We start from the raw sequence: 17,899 nt of genomic DNA, 5'->3' as shown, positions 1-17,899 counted from the left end.
AATTTGTGTTGACGTTTCTGTTCCATTGTGAATCGCTTAACGCCAGAATAACGCTTTCAAATTGTGGAGATTTACTTTGAAACAAATAAATCTGTCCACAAAGTTCACTGGCGGCATCATTCGTCCGTATTTCTTTCGAAATGAAAAATAAGTTGCCATCACCTTCAATGGTGAACGCTACGAGCCATGTTGACTAAATTTTTGGTTTCTGCAAATTAATCAGCAAAGCATCGATAATACTCGTATTTGGTTCAGGCAATACAACGCAAATTGCCAACAATCGATTTATTGGACTGAGCGCTTGTACCATATAACTCGAAGCCGTGTCGAATATATGCCGGAAATTCAATAAATATTGAAAAAAGTCATGAAATTATCTACCAGATTATATGTAAGAAAAAATTATTAATTCGAAGAATATTTCTGGTTTGTATTATCATTTCAGGTTTTCAAGCTTTTAAAAAAATACAATTCAATGAAAAATTCACTAGTTCTTTTTACAAAATTTTGTTGTACATAATCAGTTTATATATAAATGAATATATACATTTCGTCTTTTTATGTTTACTCTCCATGGCTTGCAAAAGCGATTACACTTCTATAAGACTTAGTGGAATTTATCAGGGAAGCTATGATGAAGGTGATATAAAATTAATCACCCTATCCGAAGATTTATACTTTTTGCGTATGGACAGACCAAACTGGATAGCTCCAGTATACAAACAGGTTTCCAACATTCAAAATTATTTTGTCATTCCAACTTAGTAAAAAAGTTATTCAATAGGAAAATTGGGGGCTTAATTTTGCATGTGTGAGTTAGCTCTACTTACTTATATGTATATAAATAGCAGAAGACAAACAAGGTGCATGAGGTCTATATATATGTATATGTATATATAAAATTAGTGCTCTTACACCTTTTTTGGTTTCAGTTATTTGTGAAAGGAAACCTACAGTTTAATGATGACTCCACGTGGCAGCTAATTTTTTATGAGACATTTTTTCTCGGCAGAAATACACTCGGAGGTGCACCACTGTCTGTGAAGGAGTGACCGCTAATAAAAAACACTTTTTCTATCATTTAGTGTTTCATGTCCGGTGTTTCGAATCCGTGAACTACGAAATGGCAGTCATGTAACCCTTCATTCGGCTTCTATGACCGCCTTGAATTAGCAATGCAGCTGCATATATAAGAGCTGTGCTTGGTTATTGCTCGATTTCAGACAGTTGAAAAGAGTTTTTTAGTAGGACTAACAATGATATGTGTACCAGTCAACCGGTTACTGGGATACACATATTTCATTACAAGTTGATTCAATCACAATAATTTTCCAAAAGGCGTTTTTTACTTGGAATTGCCGGTGCATATCAATTTGAAGCAATTCGACTGCAGTGGTTAGTGAAAATCTCAATTTTTATCATTTTCAAAAAGTACCGTTATGAGGAAAGCAGATGTAGTTTTGATACAATTTACTGATTTACATTATCAACTTAGTTTAGACTAAGAATACAAAGTGTACAATGCAAGTGAAATCTAATTTATTGTACATAGTTTGAAGGAACTCGATTTCTGGCCATTGCTTCACACAACTGGAGCGTAGTAATGCATGCCGAGTGTGTCTAACAATCAAATATAAGTAGCTTTTTAGACGATTTTTTTTTATTTCTGTCTAGAACAAATCACTTTTTTTTTAAGCACATGAGATATTTGTGTTATATATATATATAATTGGCGCGTACACCCTTTTTTTGGGTATTTGGCCGAGCTCCTTCTCTTATTTGTGGTGTGCGTCTTGATGTTGTTCCACAAATGGAGGGACCGACAGTTTCAAGCCGACTCCGAACGCCAGATATTTTTATGAGGAGCTTTTTCATGGCAGGAATACACTCGGAGGTTTGCCATTGCTTGCCGAGGGGCGACCGCTATTAGAAAAATGTTTTTCTTAATTTCGGTGTTTCACCGAGATTCGAACCAACGTTCTCTCTGTGAATTCCGAATGGTAATCACGCACCAACCCATTCGGCTACGGCGGCCGCCAAAATATTTGTGTTGCCTTAGTATATTTTGATACAATTTTTTTGTGACCCCAAAATTACTGGTTTTCGCCAGTATTCGACTATTTTTGTGACTGTGTAATTTAAAACCTTTACTAGTTCCTTTTCGAAGCCAAGATGAAAGCTAAGAAGAAATAGATGATGTTTTAAGAAAAACAAAAATTACTTAGTTTACTAGCTTTACTAGTTAAGATTTGAAAATAACAAAAAAATTGAAGAAAATCTCTTCTGAATGCCTGAAAAACGGACGAAACCAAAAAATCGCATACTGGAAGCAGATATGAACAAAAATGAATGCGAAAACTTTAATGTGAGCCTGCTTCTTTCCTTTTTTTGGGCTACTTTTCATTACGTGTATTGTTGTTGCATAATTCTCTAATTGCTAATGTTGCCTACAGTGATACGCGAGAAAAACACGCGCATTGGCTTTAAAAGTAATAGTGGTGAACTGCATGGAAATGAAGAGCATTTGAAGAGCGCATAAGTTTCATGTAATCGATAGTAGCGTTGCCAATGGCGCGGCGTAAGGTGAATTTACTTGCAGAGTAGTTAAAAATCGAAACAATGCAGTTAGCGCAAATCATCACACATATACGCACACATACACACATATGAGTATATGTAACATTACATAAACATAAGAGAGCATCGGTTGTCGGATTGTGGGAGGTTTACTTGGGTATTGAAGCTTCATAAGTCTGACGGGGTACAGGTTTTCGATGCTTCCTCTTCGTAGAAAAAAAAAACAAAACTCATACACCTACACAGATGTGCCCCCTATATATAAGTACTGTTGTAACGCTTTCGGCAACTATCGCATCAGTAATTATACATGCGTATACATGTATGTGTGTGTACCTATTTTACGTTCATGGTAATGCCAGCTGCACGGCAAACTTCATTTTAGCGTATATCCACACACACACACACACTCACTCACATCGCTTGCTGCTCATTTGGCCTTTTGTGCTACGTGCCTTTTACTTTGTGCGCATAATTGCTAGTAGGCAAAAATTCCGGCGCATAAATGACTGCTAAAGGAAACTGACGGAGAGATGGCGTTTGTGGTTGTTTCGGTTGTGCGGTAAACTGCTGAAGTCGCGTATACGCAGCGTAGCACCAGGCGTACGAAAATGCGCTCAGATAATAGTGATGCAGGTGGAATATAAGGCAACTGAAAAGCAGCAGATAAAAAAATACAGAATACAAAAAATATAGAACATGGTTGGCAAGCTTTGGCTGAAGAAAAAATATGGAGAACGGAGTGCGGAGTCACGCACTCAGCCGAGAGCTATAAAATGCATGAAAGTTAAGTGAGGCTTAAAGCGGTTGAGTGGATGAGCGTAGCGGGAAAAAGCGAGAGAAGGTGTTAAAGCTATTCAAATTTAAGAAGGCTACGAAAAAAACGAGATGATTAAGAAATAAGTAGCTGCCGATGTATATGTTGGAGGTTGCGTGTTTTCCTTTGATCGCCTGTAGGGTATTCGGTCCGTTGTTTTTCGAACTATGGTGTTGGTGCTGGTAATTAACGGTTTTTCAACACTTTAGCGGTTTTGGCAAGTGAGGTATATCTTTTATGAGCGTGCATGTGGGGTTGCTTATATTAATAGAATATTGTAATTTGGAGCTTACATCCAAGAAGACTGTATATATAATATATGGTGGCGCAAAATGAATCATCCATTTTTGTTTTTGAAGAACTTTTTTACACATTAAAAAACATTTTTTTTTTTTTTTGGTGATAGACACCTTTATTTTGATCCTTAGGTTCTCCATTGCTTATCTGTTTCTATACCCCAGCTGTTTAATTCACAAGTGTCGAATATGATTGACATACGACACCATTTTCAAAAATTATTTGTCTTTCGATAGGGTGATTAACTTTGCGCCACCTTGTACTTAGCCTACAATGATTACAGCAGAGGCTGAATGTGTGAAAATGTGACTCTTATGTGTCTTTGTAGTTTTCTAGATTTACTAAGATAACTAAGTATCAATTTAGGAACGTGTAAGTGCAATCTTTGGCAGATTTGGTATTAACAACGCCAGTGGGGCTTAACGCAGACATCTGGCTACTGTGATTTCCAAACAGCGCTTTGCAGCTCCTTCAAAATTGTGTCAGTTCGTCGCCATATTGACTTAGCTCAAAAAAGTTATCTAACATTGGTCACAATAGAACTTTGTATACACAGTGCATGTCTTTTTCCATAAAAATATCGTAGATAATTTGTGATTTTAAAAGTTAAAAACAAAAAAAAAAAATTGGCTCTTCGAAAAATCGAAAACATCAGCACGTCCTTAATTTAGGACGTCCTTACAGTGAGGTTTGATAGAAGTATAAACATCTACCATTCCCGGAGCGTTCGATTTGGTCTCTAATTTTTAAGCCGCTTTCGTTATGAAATATATCACAGAATCCATAGCAAAGCTCTTGCTGTTTCTAAATTGCTGTGCATTTGCTGTTGTTGTAAAAACCTTAACAGCGAAGGGCACAGCACAGCTTTATTTTATTGCTTAGCTTTCACTGTGCCAGCGTTAATTTCCAAATCTAAAGGATAATCGGAGTAAATGAAATGAAAAACATAAACGAAATTTCTCTTTACTCAGCAATTATTTTCAGAAATTTTAAACTCAAGCGGGTATGTGCCTCAAAACTTTTAAGACAACAAACAAGCTTACATCAAATTTGTATATTTAAAGACACAAGAAATAATACGAGTATTTATAAACAAACTAATAGCGGGGTTAATTTCTGGTCCATTACTTTTAGCTATAGTTGGCTCGAGTATCAATGCTCCTTAGGCCTTTTTCCAGCCCATGTAAAACAAACTACGATCTTAGTGAACCAGAAGTATCGATCTGCCGAGATTTGAACTTTCATTCCGGTAGTTTTATGCTCATCTTAACTTGTTAAACTCTCGGCGCAAAGCTATGCACAAGATCCTTATCCGACCAATCTTTATGTATGGATGTGAGGTATGGACTTTTAAAGCTGATTGCTAGTATGGAAAGAAAAAATTTAAGGAAAAGTTTTCAAAATCCGGTACAACTCCGAACTAAACGATCTCATTCAGAGCGACACAGCTGTGCAGCTTTTATTAAAGCGCAGCACATAAGATAGCTAGATCATGTTACCCGTATGCCTGCTGGCTGTGCCAAGAAGAAAGCCGTGACAGGAAAGCTAATGGGCGTAAAGGCTACATCGACCGCTTTTGACGCCCTCCGCGTTCTAATACTGTAGTAGTTTTAATACAGGGGAATCCCTTTTCAACGTGAAGAGAACGATATTAACCTTTCTCAATAAGTGACTGACGATGCTGCACCTCTAACTTTTTACTCAGCTGAATTTGAATGAATGAATGAATAACTTTTTCTATGGCCAAGCATTTTTTGAAATCAGCGCTTAATACTCTCCTATCTTTACGGGCCCAGAGTCAAAACAAAAAGGAGTTGTTCGTCATGCGGACTGCGCCACTCTTATCGGTTGGGCGCGAGGAAGACAATGAATGGGCGAAAACAAATAAAATATTATTGTAAAAAATATGAAAACCAAGCTCATTATCGCAGCTTCTCTTAAGTTATGCTTTTATTGTTTTGTGTTTTGTTGTTTTAAAAGGCTTTTGTTCATAAATACAAGCCGTAAGCTTATTTTCTTGTATTTGTACTTTCCACGTTTTTAAGGGGGGTTTTTTTAATATATATATTAGGCCGGGTCGATTTGTGGGGAGACAAAAAAATCGCCCATTGCTCTGTAAAAATCATATTCTAGGGATCAAAATAAGAAGCTTTGCCGAAGAAACCATACCTCTAAAACGAATTCTGATGTCCCCCAATTTGGGTCGAACAATTGCCATCTTTCAGGTAACCTGTGAATTCCTGTTTTGTAGAAGTTCTCGTCCTTGGAGTTAAAATAGTCAGCAACTGCCTTAGAAGCACTTTCAAAAGACTTGAATTTTTTTTCGTTAGATAATTTTGCAGTGATCTCAACAGTTAATAATCAGATGGTGCATTATCAGATGAATACGGTGGATGACCAACTTCCCATCCTAGCGCATTCAGTTTTTGTTGTGTCACCATTGCAGTATGCGGTCGAGCATTATCGTGGTGGAACAGTCTTTCTTTTCGGAAAGCTAATGCTGGCTTTTCTCTATGATAGCTGCATTCAATTTATCCAGCTGATTGCTGTATAGATCTGCATTGATGGTTTTTCCCTGTCCCACCACAAACAAAGCAGTACTATTCGTGGATGGAAACTGGGTTTTGGAACCGTTGCTGATGCTGTTCCTGGTTTGCGGTACGATGTTTTCCCTCTTGATATTCTCATAAATAATCCGCTTTCCACATCCAGTGATCAGCTTGTCCATAAATAGCTCTACATTTTGTCCAATCAGATGTGATCAGCTTATTCTTACATGAAATTATTTTTCGTTAAATCAGGTGGAGCCCAAACACTTTGCCTCAATACAAACCCGAGAGATTTAATGTGATCTCCAACAGTTGTACGATAAATGCCAAACTCTTCTGCAATTTCTCGACTTGTTAAATGTAAATTATTTTATGACATGGATAGAACATTATAAGCGATCTTGGATGGTCGTCCAGATCGATCATTTTCTTGGATACTCAAACCGGAACGAAATTAGCTAAGCCCTCTTGGACTAGTACATTTACAATATCTTTGCCAAATACTGCACTTAAATTTTTACATGCAACCGATGCGTTGTTTCCTTTTTGGTATTCATACGAAATGCACTTAATCCATTGACATGTTTTTCACTTTAAATAACACAAGTAAATAATGAACGGTAAAAAGGACTCTTTTTATATTATGCAGGAAGTAAACAAAAAAAAGTTCCGAATAGCTCAATAGCCATTTGATTTTTTTTATGTACAAGAACTACCAGCTTATTTAAAATGCGACAGACCCTTCCCATCAATCCAATATTTTTTAAGGTTTATATAAGGATAAACCCAATAACTAAATCAAATAAGTGTAGCTTCAAAACATGCGATAAAAGTGGTGCTTTGGACTTCTCGCCATTCCATTTCCAAACTCGAAGCTCTGTTTACCGGTCACTGGCCGTTCGGCACACATGCGGAAAAGCTGAGTTACCCTTTAACCCCATTGCAGAAGCTGTGGGGACCGTTCAGACTGTTCAACTGTTGAGCACTTTCTCTGTAAATGTCCGGGCTTGGCAGCTGGATGACTCACTGGATGTTCCTTTCTTCGACAGCCTGGGGCAGTCAGCCAACCTAAATCCCATCAATCTTCTCCATTATATGAACAGCTCTGGCTGGCTGTAGATATCTGCCGGTTGGAAGTCTCATAACGGTATCAAAACGGCGCTTTAGTGGTACTTGGGGAGTGCCAGAGTGGTAGTTCAAACATTTTACCTACCTACCTGTAGTTCTTATCTTTATTCTCTATTCTAAAAGGAGTTCCCAACATTTTTGGATTTATTTCTACGAATATACATAGTTAAAATTATCCATCAGCAAATAGTTCTTGGAAATTTTCTGCCTAATCTTAATTCCTATGCAATCGAATAAAACGATTTCCCTGATTTTATCAACATTTCAGGCTATTGACTTACCTGAACAAAGTCGTTGGAAACACTCCTTTCTAATAGGATTTGAAACTATATTCGGTGCATAAACAGCCATTTTGGTAGATGTGAAAAATATTAAAAATTTGTTCCGCCTCGTTAATATTTATTAACAGAGCCTCTCTTTTAATCACACACCACTGTTTGTGTATATGGATACAATTGGATTACCAGCACCTTTTCCCTCATTACCCACTGATTGTGAATGGTGTTGACGTCTTTAACTCGATTCGGTTAGATAGCAATTTGTTGCAGTGTTTATTGTTATTGCTGTCACACGATTATCTGTTGCTTTCAGTAAACGCTGAATTTGTTTTTGTTAGTAACAATTTCATTTTTCGCATAGATAATACTATATGTATGTATGTGTATGCATCACCGTGCGACAAAAAGTAATTTTTTTCTTACCCTGCAAAAGTTTCATATGCACGAAATCTACTTTTTTCAAAATAATTCATAGGAAATTTCAAGGATATTTATCCATAATTGAAAGAAAATTATTAAGCAAACATATTGGCTTAAAATCTTAGTCTCTAGGCTGGATATATCCTCTTTCATTTTATATTCATACTAATACCACAGAGTGAGCGTAAGCACTTAAAACCTTGTTTTGAAAACTTAGTCCTTTAAAATTTTAGTACTTTGAAACTCCAAAGTACTTTAAAAAATTAAATTGATGAGCAAACAAGAAATTGAGTACCAACCAAATCTATGTTCCATATGCATATGAAATTTTTCCTGGAAAACTTTTACTGTTGCACGATGTAGTCATTACATGAGTATATATGCATGTGTGCTCTGCTTCTAGTTAATACAATTTATTTTGTTGTTGACAAGGAAAAAGCATCGATTTCTTACAATTTACTTGTTTGCATAATAATCGAAACGGATTTGTCGTAACGATACGCTTCGAAAAACAACAACAATTTAATCAACAAGAAAAAAATTAGAAATAAAAAAATTAAAAGGGAAAGCAAAATGAAGTGGCGTGCAAAGTAAACGGTGACACGTGTTCCAGGGACTGATGCGGACGGATGCGTAAGGCATAGAGACTAAAACCAGTGAAGTAGTTAGAAAAAATGGAGCTACAATAACAACAATAGCTGAATGCAAGCTAAATGCTTGGAAACAGTATTGAAGCCGATAGCTGTAAGTTATCGAGAATATTAAAAGTACGGTGACTCCACAAGAGTGAAATGAGGTGAGCTGTGGTGTGGTGAGATGAGTTGATGCTAGCTGAGTTTAGCTGAGGTGGGGTAGTGTGAGATGGTAATTGGTGCGGTGAGGTGAAATGTGGTTAGCTGAGCTCGGTTGTGGTGAGGTTTGGCGGAGTGAGGAGAGGTGAGCGATAGATGCTCTTGTAATCTACAAGTGAATGCTTGGATATTTGTAAATATGTAACTATGTGGGAACTGTAGCTGATATTAATTGGATTTATGTTGTATCGTTTGCTTTTTCGTACTGTTAGGTGAGAGTTTGATTTGTGGACAACATGACGTATGAGTAATTAAAACGAGTGAAATATTATTTTTTCGAATTCTTCAATTGCAAAAATCAATTTAATTTGCTTGCAGCATTTATTTTTTTTTTCTTAATTTAGAAGGAGTCTACTTAATAAATAAATGCAATATTTCGATAATTTCTTTAGGCATAGAAGCCAAGTGGGCTTGTGCGTCACTATTATTCAGAGGCTGCATGCACGCAAGCCATTGTGGCTATGAATTTATGAATGATATTCCGATGACTAAATTTCAATTGTATTAACCGCTTCATCCAACCTACTAATAAAATTCATAACCACAATGGCTTTCGTGCCAGACCAGCTAAATTAGTAGGTGCGACAAAGAATTGAGAGCCAAGAGAGCTAAATATTAACCCCGCTAGGGGTGTTTGGCGAGCCTCACAGTGTGTATGCTTCGCAGACAATGTCCGGTAAGAACACTCACATAATTCTAGAGCTACGGCTTTGTTAGTCTTAGAAGCTCACTAGAATGAGTGCGTGGAGCATACGTGGCTAGAAGGATGTCGTGGCCTTGCAAGTTTTTGTACTTGGCAGCGCTCGTTGAGTTCACGAGAAACCCAACTTTCCAAGAACAGTATTTCTGAGCCTGTTTGCATTTAACATATAAATAAATTGTATGAAAAATCAAACGTGACTCAATATGGCTGGTAGAAAGGGAGATCCCACTAAGATAATACGCCTCATCGGAGCTCTTTACGAGAAATCCGAACTGGCAGTGCTCTACAGCGGCAACATGAGCGACCTATTCATTACCAACGCTAGCGGAAGGCAAGGTTATGCTCTGCCCCTCCTTCTTTTCGTCATCGTCTTCCGACGATGTTATGAGCCAATCTATCTCTTCTCTTCGGTGGCATCTATCTTTTCTCTCACAAACTCCCTGACAGGCAAGCGAAGGCCGACAAACTAGCCACATTGGCACGCACTTTCGGGTCGGCGGTCAACATCGCCAAGACCAAGTTTATGAGAGTCAACCACAATAAAGCAATACCTATAGTAGTTGACGAGTGTCCGGTGGAATTTGTCTAAGGCTTCTGCTACGTCGGCTGCACTAGCACGACAGACGGCAGAGCAGATGAAGATGAAGATGTCAACTGCAGGCTAAGCAAAGCAAGGGCGAATTCGCAAATCTTCAGGCGCACTAAAATGCGAATTTTCAGCTCATGTTTGAAGTAAGCGTTTTTGTACGGAAGTGAAATATGGCTGTCAACAACACCATCACACAGAGGCTACAATATTTCGTCAACAAATGCCTCATCTATAGAATTTTCTGGCTGAACACCATCAGCAATGACGCGCTGTGGAGAGCAACGAATGAGAAGCCCATCTTATGGCAAATCAAACTCAGAAAGTGGCGACGGATAGGTCACACGCATAGAGAACCACCAGATAGCACCACGAGAATGGCACTGGACTGGAAATGCGCAAGAGAGCAGAGGTGGCGGTAAGCTAAACATCACTTGACAAAGGTCGCTGCTACGTGAACTAGCAGATGCTGATATGACTTGAAACGGCGCAGCAATAATAACCCAGAACCGTGTACGACGGAAGAGTCTTGTCGAGGCCCTATGCTTAATTTTCATATAACCCGTTTTATTTTCACTATATATTTCTAACGCAAAACTTTTTCAAAGAAAGCGCGCTGAAGTTTTTATTAGTTAACAAGTTGTGGTTGGGACTGCATCTTCAATCAATACTAAAATGAACTTATAATTTCGTACCAACTTTCATGAGCACACGCGAATAAAAATACATAAGGCTAAAAATGTGAAAGAAGCACGCAGCAGGATACGTCTAAGTATTTACGTAATAAAACAGGTGCGAGCACATTTTAGAATAAGAGTGGAATCTACCAGTAACAAAAAAAAAAAAAAGTCATAAGAAGTCGTAAAATTTTTTGAGTATATCTAAAGTTCAGCTCTACTTCATACACATGTCCCTTCCCCACACATACACACACAAACTCGTACTTAAAAGCGAGCTCTCCAAACATGCGGAGTTGAAAAAGTTATGCATGGGAATATTAAAATCACAATCGCTGAGTGCTTTTATGTAGACACACACCCACACTCACACACATACATATACGCACCATTAACTATGTACTTCTGCACGTGAACACATGCGCGCAAACAGCTTAATTAAAACTTTGGTAAATTTATTTAATATGAGATTAAGTTTGTGTGCCGTTTTACAAGCCCGCATGCCAAATTGGAAGATGATTTGGCGGAAACAGGCACGCCTCTGAGTGGCGCTGTTAAGATGCTAGGCATGGCATAGTTACAGGCGCGCTAGCGGTATAATGGCGCTTAAGCGGCATGTGGCTGTTGAAAAGGTGATGAATGAAACGTGTCGCAAGCTCTAAGGTGATTCGCAGGATATCCATTTTGAGTTTGAGAATTTTAAACAGACGCACACTTTGCGGTAATTTAAACGATTTAGTGGAAAATTGCGTGTGGAAATTTGTAATTTTATGGTGAAAGGTTGTTTAGGTTTTTTGTTGGTTAAAAAATATTTTCGAATGGTAGCGAAAATTGATTTCCTCATAATATTCCACTATACGTACTGCTACCCTTAACAAGTATTTTTATAAAATAATGATCATTAATTACTTACGTTGGAAATAAATAAATAAATAAAAAAAATATTCCACTTGATATTGGTATCAGTTGAGTATAAAATTTGGGTCAAATTATCCATCTCTCGTTTTTCTATTTGTTTTCTGACATTGCGTTAACAGGGGCTATCAGAACTACATCAACTGCTGGTATAGAAGGTAGAAGATAGGATGATAGATAAATCTACCATCGCTACATTTAGCAATACAAGAGGAAGTGGCTATGCAAGCACTCTTCTTTCATATGAAAGTAAAACTTGAACCAAGAGATCTTACTGAACACTTCAATATCCTAAATAGGGTTCACCATGCAGTATGCATGACCCAGACGAGTGACCAATCGGGCCCCGTACTCAATTTTACTAAGAGGTACAAGATTATCTTCCCATATAGGAAAAAGTTGAACATTAGCCCGAAGGTAACTGTGCGAAAAACAACTTAAGGGGGGTCTCTTATCAGTGGCTTCAAAAAAAGGTGTTTTTGCTCAATTTTTTTTCGAGGCGAAAAAAGCGACACACAGGAATAATCTTTTGCATTTATTTGAAAGCATGATTGAAGAGTAATTAACAATTTTTAACCTAAATAAAAAAACAAAATGGCGGGCATATGAGAGATCTCGCACAGCTTCTCGTTGCGCGCTAGTAAAACGGCGTGTAAGATTGCGGTTGTAATTTTCACCTAAAACACAAAAGAAAAATATTGTCTTATTTAGAAGTCTTTCCCGCATATAATAGACTACTCTTGTATAATAATATGAAGAAAATGAACACACAATTAATTATTGAACAAAGAGCTTTTTTCGCTTTTTTTCAGAAAAACGGGTTAAATAATATTAAAAAATGATTTTTTTTTGTATTTTGTTAGTTAATTAGTTGCGCCTTTTAATTATCTTTATACAGATTATCAGTTTCAAACGATAACTTTCGTCGTTTTTTTTAAATCTTACACGCCATTTTCAAAAACATGGTTTTGAGAAAACGTGTTTCAAAGTTTTCAGAAGGTAGACAGTATACATGGACGGTACACAGGCCTTTAACTCCGAAATCACTTTGAATTCCGTTATAAAATTTTGAGGGCATAGTCTTCTATAATATATCTATCGATTGCAGTAAAACAAAAAAATCGATTTTTTGAAGCCGACTGATAAGAGGCCCTCCTTAAAACTATTTTACGCAGCTTACTACACGGCTGTAAGCAGCAGCATCCGTGCTAATCCTAAATGACCAACAAAATTTTTTACTGACGGAAGCCGGCCTCCCCACAATTGATGAGAGATTCCCGGCGAATACGAAGAAACTTATACCTAAGCTATTTCTTTGCTACAACAGCGCTTTATGTGAAGCAGAGGTAGGGGAGCTTCAAAGAAGTAAGACGCAACGTCGCAAATCGATGAATGCACTGTGCATCGATTGCGCCAGAATTTGCAGTTGCCAACTCGAAAGGAGAAACAATCACAGCCGGCCTTCTCCCTAGCTATGCCTCCGTTTATACAGCCGAAGTTGCAGCGATTCCTCATGGTATTATATTCGTTGAAAACTCTACCGAAAGCAGTAATTTTCACGTATAGCAAATCAGTCATTTACCCGATAAAGAATACAATGAACAAGACGCACATCATCTTCTGTATCCGGAGCAAATTATTAAAAAATAGCGATCGCATAAAACCCATGTGGGCTCCAAACCATGCAGGCATAAAAGGGCACAATTTAACGGACGAACGGGCTAAACTAGCTGGGAAAGTACCACTTATAACTTTCCACTATATTTTGAAAAAAGACGTGTACAAATTTATATATCATAGACACTATAATGCACAAATGGTCACTTGGGGATCCTCTTCCCCTCCATTATATCGTAAATAATCCAAACAGGATAAAACCAAACTACCCATTAAATTGTCGTTGCAACGATATCAAATCATTTGTCCGCCTTCGACTAGGGCACACAATCGCTACACATACATACGTTTTCAATGGTTCCAGCTCTCCATGCTGCCAACACTGTCACTCATCATCTTTAACGGTGTGCCATCTACTCGACGACTGCCCACATTTTTAACTAATCAGGAAAAGTATCTTCCGAAACCAAATACCTTCTACACTGAGGCGTGATAACGGTGTTATTTTTGGTCAAATACTTTCTCACAAGCAACGATGAGTGAGCAGATGCATTGTCATGATGCAAAAGCCATGCAATTACGGGCGTTTTTTTCGTATTGCTTTAGGCAAACTGCGCATAACTTCAAGGTAATACGCCATATTAATCACGCGACCTAGTGGTAAGAACTTCTGCTGCACTACGCCATGGTAATCTAAGAAAGCAGTGAGCAAAACCTTGACATTTGATCGAACTTGGCGTGCTGTTTTTGGTTTCTTCTCTCCTGGACTCTTCCATTGGGACAATTGGGGGTTGGTTTCGATGTCCTATCCATATACTCATAATTCGTCACCAGTTATGACCCTTTTAAGCAAATCTGGATCATCGTTGACGTCTTTCAACATTTTCTGCTGGTCAAAATTCAGGAATTTTGCAACGAACTTCGCAGCCACACGCTTCATGCCCAAAATATCCGAAAAGATTGCGTGGCATGAGCCAACCGATACGCCGATATCCTCAACAACTTCTGTAATTGTGATTTGACGATTCTCCATAACAATTTTCTTCACTCTCTTAACATTTTCATCGGTTGTTGATGTGCTGGTGCATCCAGAGCGAGTGTCGTCATTCACATCTTCTCGACCTTCTGTGAAAAGTTTGTACCACTTGTAAACATTTTTTTTTGCTCAGAGTGCTCCCACTGTATGCCACTGTCAACATTTCAAGTGGTTTTGAGCATTCCATTTTTTACAAAAAATCGATGCAACTTCTTTGATCGATTTTTTTCTATAGCTGAAAATCGGCGAAAACGTAAAACTCTTGTTTTCTTTATGCCTTTCACAAACAAGCTAAACCTGCTTCATTGCTAAAACCGTGAACAAATCTTCGACACTTGGGTACCAACATAAAAAATAATAATCGAAAGTCGAATGTGCGTAGACCACGAAATTTATGTAAATATGTATAATATCCTTTAACGTGGGGTGGAGCGCAGGAACATCGTCGTGGAACTGTGATATCATTCTGAGAGCGATGCCAACGGTAGCATAGCTTCTAATAAGGCCTGCCAAGTCGGTAAGTTCCGATGCTGAACACCGAAGCTAAAAACAATTCACCTAGTGCCGTCAGAGCACAGGCTAGTAGCCGGCGTCTGTCGTTCAGCAAGTGACTTGTGACATAACTATTAGGGTATGTCTATGTGTCTGGGAGTTGTAGCGTGCAATTAAAGATAGCAACTCTACCATTGAACTAGAGATCCTGGGCTAATGCTTCATTTTTTAGAAGGAAACTGATTACAGAAACCAAAAACAAAGTAAAGAAGACACATACTTCGAAACCACTTTGGCGACCATATTAAACATGAAAAAGGTTACCCGAATGTGATATTGGAACGTACATACAAAATTAACCGCCTATACATAAATTCCTGGCCGAGCTTTTCTTCCAACATGTGGCATCCATCTTCTTAGTGTCCTTTAAATAGAAAACCCTACGTACTACACAAGAGCTCCAAATGGCAGATACTCTGTGTAAAAAGTCGTTTCATGAAAAAAATGCAGGTGAATAATGCTGAACTTCCATACTTGCAATCCTCTTACGAAAGATTCTCACACAGCAATACTCGGCATACAATTTTGAGCTGTAATCAAATATATTTCCGCACAGACACCTCCTGCACACACACACACAAACGAAATGGCCCAAAGTTCCAGCAGGTAAAAGTTTGTTGTGTGCCCAAAACTATATGATGCGTTGCCGCCAATCGCATACAGGCAATTTCGCATGATTGCTTTTGCCTCTACTTTTGCTAAGCTTCGTGTGTACGATTTTCATTGGCAAAGTTCAATGAAGTTATTCAAGTGAATTAAAGCTCTGCCAATTTTGGACTAAATCTGTGGCGAAGTTATGACTACAAGCAAATTAACATATAAACTGCTATACACACATGTAGATGTGCGATTGTATGTGTATGTATTGTATGTGTGCGTGGATTGCCAAAGTTGGTGTGTGTGAGGGCTGCGAAAGTTTGATTGCAATTGAACTTCGGCGACGTATTTGAATTTTTCAAATTCTCAATTACACTGATGTATGCATTTGTAGAGATGCCTGTGTGTGTATGCGCTACTGCAAACTCGTTCAAATAATTTGCTCCGTACTGGCATTGAGTGAAATCCGATTGTGAAGCAATTGCCGTAACTCATTCGACTTGTTGAGAAATTTTGCGGCAATTTTAGTTGCAAGTTCAAAATTCAGTTAACGAGTGGGCGATGATGAAGAAGTGCATTAGTGAGGCATTCAGGCAGCATGCATGTAGCTAAATGCAGATTATGAGCAGCAAAATCGTTTAATATATAGTCTCAGTTCATGCTGAGGGAATGAGTTTTTATTTGAATCAATATAATTGGCTTAATGGAATGCAGCTCAAAAATTCTATCAGATGATTAAAGCACATAACTAGTTTGAAGCCTGTGCTTGTTAGTCCAGTCAAAAGAGCATTTAACTTCATAATTTTAGGAGGATGCGAGTTTATGGTTTTATTATGTAAAGCCCATCACTGTGAACTTAAATTTGAGTTTTCGGGGTCGGGGGTTGTGTCCCGCGGCCGCCATCTTGGAAATAAGGGTGCAACTAGTTTTTGCGATTATCTCGTGAATTTCGAAAGTTACGAAAATTTTGTAAAATACTTTTTTGTAGATAATAATATTATCTACAACTTTCATTCAAAACTTTTTTTTGTAATTATATTAAAATTAATAATAAAAAAGTTATAAACAAAATTACGCGAAAAATTAAGGGATCAATTGTTTTAAAGCGTAATAACTTCTTTTTTATAGATTTTATGGAAAATATACTTTAGAGCTTTTTTATAGAGCATTCTTTTGTGAACATTTTTGTCTATAAGTTTTTTCCGCTATCTTTATTTAGTCGTATGATTTTGAGCTGCTAAGCGGAGCAACCAACACATTAGCGAAGCGCGTACATGATTACACAGGCCGACAAAATTTAACCAACATTCAGACCCAGAAACCAGACTATATATTTCCGAAGGTTTATGATGCGCTGAATCCAAATCTGGCCTCAGAATTGCTCTATCTGCTCTGGTTTTCGAGATATCCTAACCTAAAAGTGCAAAAAACTCCATTTTTGCCCATATTTGAGGTTATGTACCCTTGCAGATGTTTTCTTTTACCAAAATTAAAGGATGGCATCTTTAAACACAAGCCTTCTTTTTTCAAATGGCGTTTTGTTTGCTCAAATATCATTTTTTTTCGCAGAGATATCGCATTTTGAAATTTTCATGTTTCGAAATTTTCCTACACCTGAAAATCGATTAAGATAACATAGACATGATATAGTCGATTACTAATTTTCTTGAATTGAGTCTTATTTTTCTTAAAATTTTGTCTCACACCATAAGTGTGTCACACACAGCCCTAACCCCTAGAAACCACCCCTATCATACCGCGAGCAGGCTAACCCACTTAACCGCAAGCAGGCTTACCCACAAACTCCAAATTTACATACTATTAATCCATATATATCAGGCCCTCAAGCCCAAGAAAATTAGTAATCGACTATATCATGTCTATGTTATCTCAATCGATTTTCAGGTGTAGGAAAATTTCGAAACATGAAAATTTCAAAATGCGATATCTCTGCGAAAAAAAAATGATATTTGAGCAGACAAAACGCCATTTGAAAAAAGAAGGCTTGTGTTTAAAGATGCCATCCTTTAATTTTGGTAAAAGAAAACATCTGCAAGGGTACATAACCTCAAATATGGGCAAAAATGGAGTTTTTTGCACTTTTAGGTTAGGATATCTCGAAAACCAGAGCAGATAGAGCAATTCTGAGGCCAGATTTGGATTCAGCGCATCATAAATCTTCGGAAATATATAGTCTGGTTTCTGGGTCTGAATGTTGGTTAAATTTTGTCGGCCTGTGTAATCATGTACGCGCTTCGCTAATGTGTTGGTTGCTCCGCTTAGCAGCTCAAAATCATAC

The sequence above is a fragment of the Anastrepha obliqua genome, chromosome 4, assembly GCF_027943255.1.
Source record: "Anastrepha obliqua isolate idAnaObli1 chromosome 4, idAnaObli1_1.0, whole genome shotgun sequence".
NCBI classification, from domain to species: Eukaryota; Metazoa; Arthropoda; class Insecta; order Diptera; family Tephritidae; genus Anastrepha; species Anastrepha obliqua.
Note: the sequence above shows the minus strand (reverse complement) of the source record.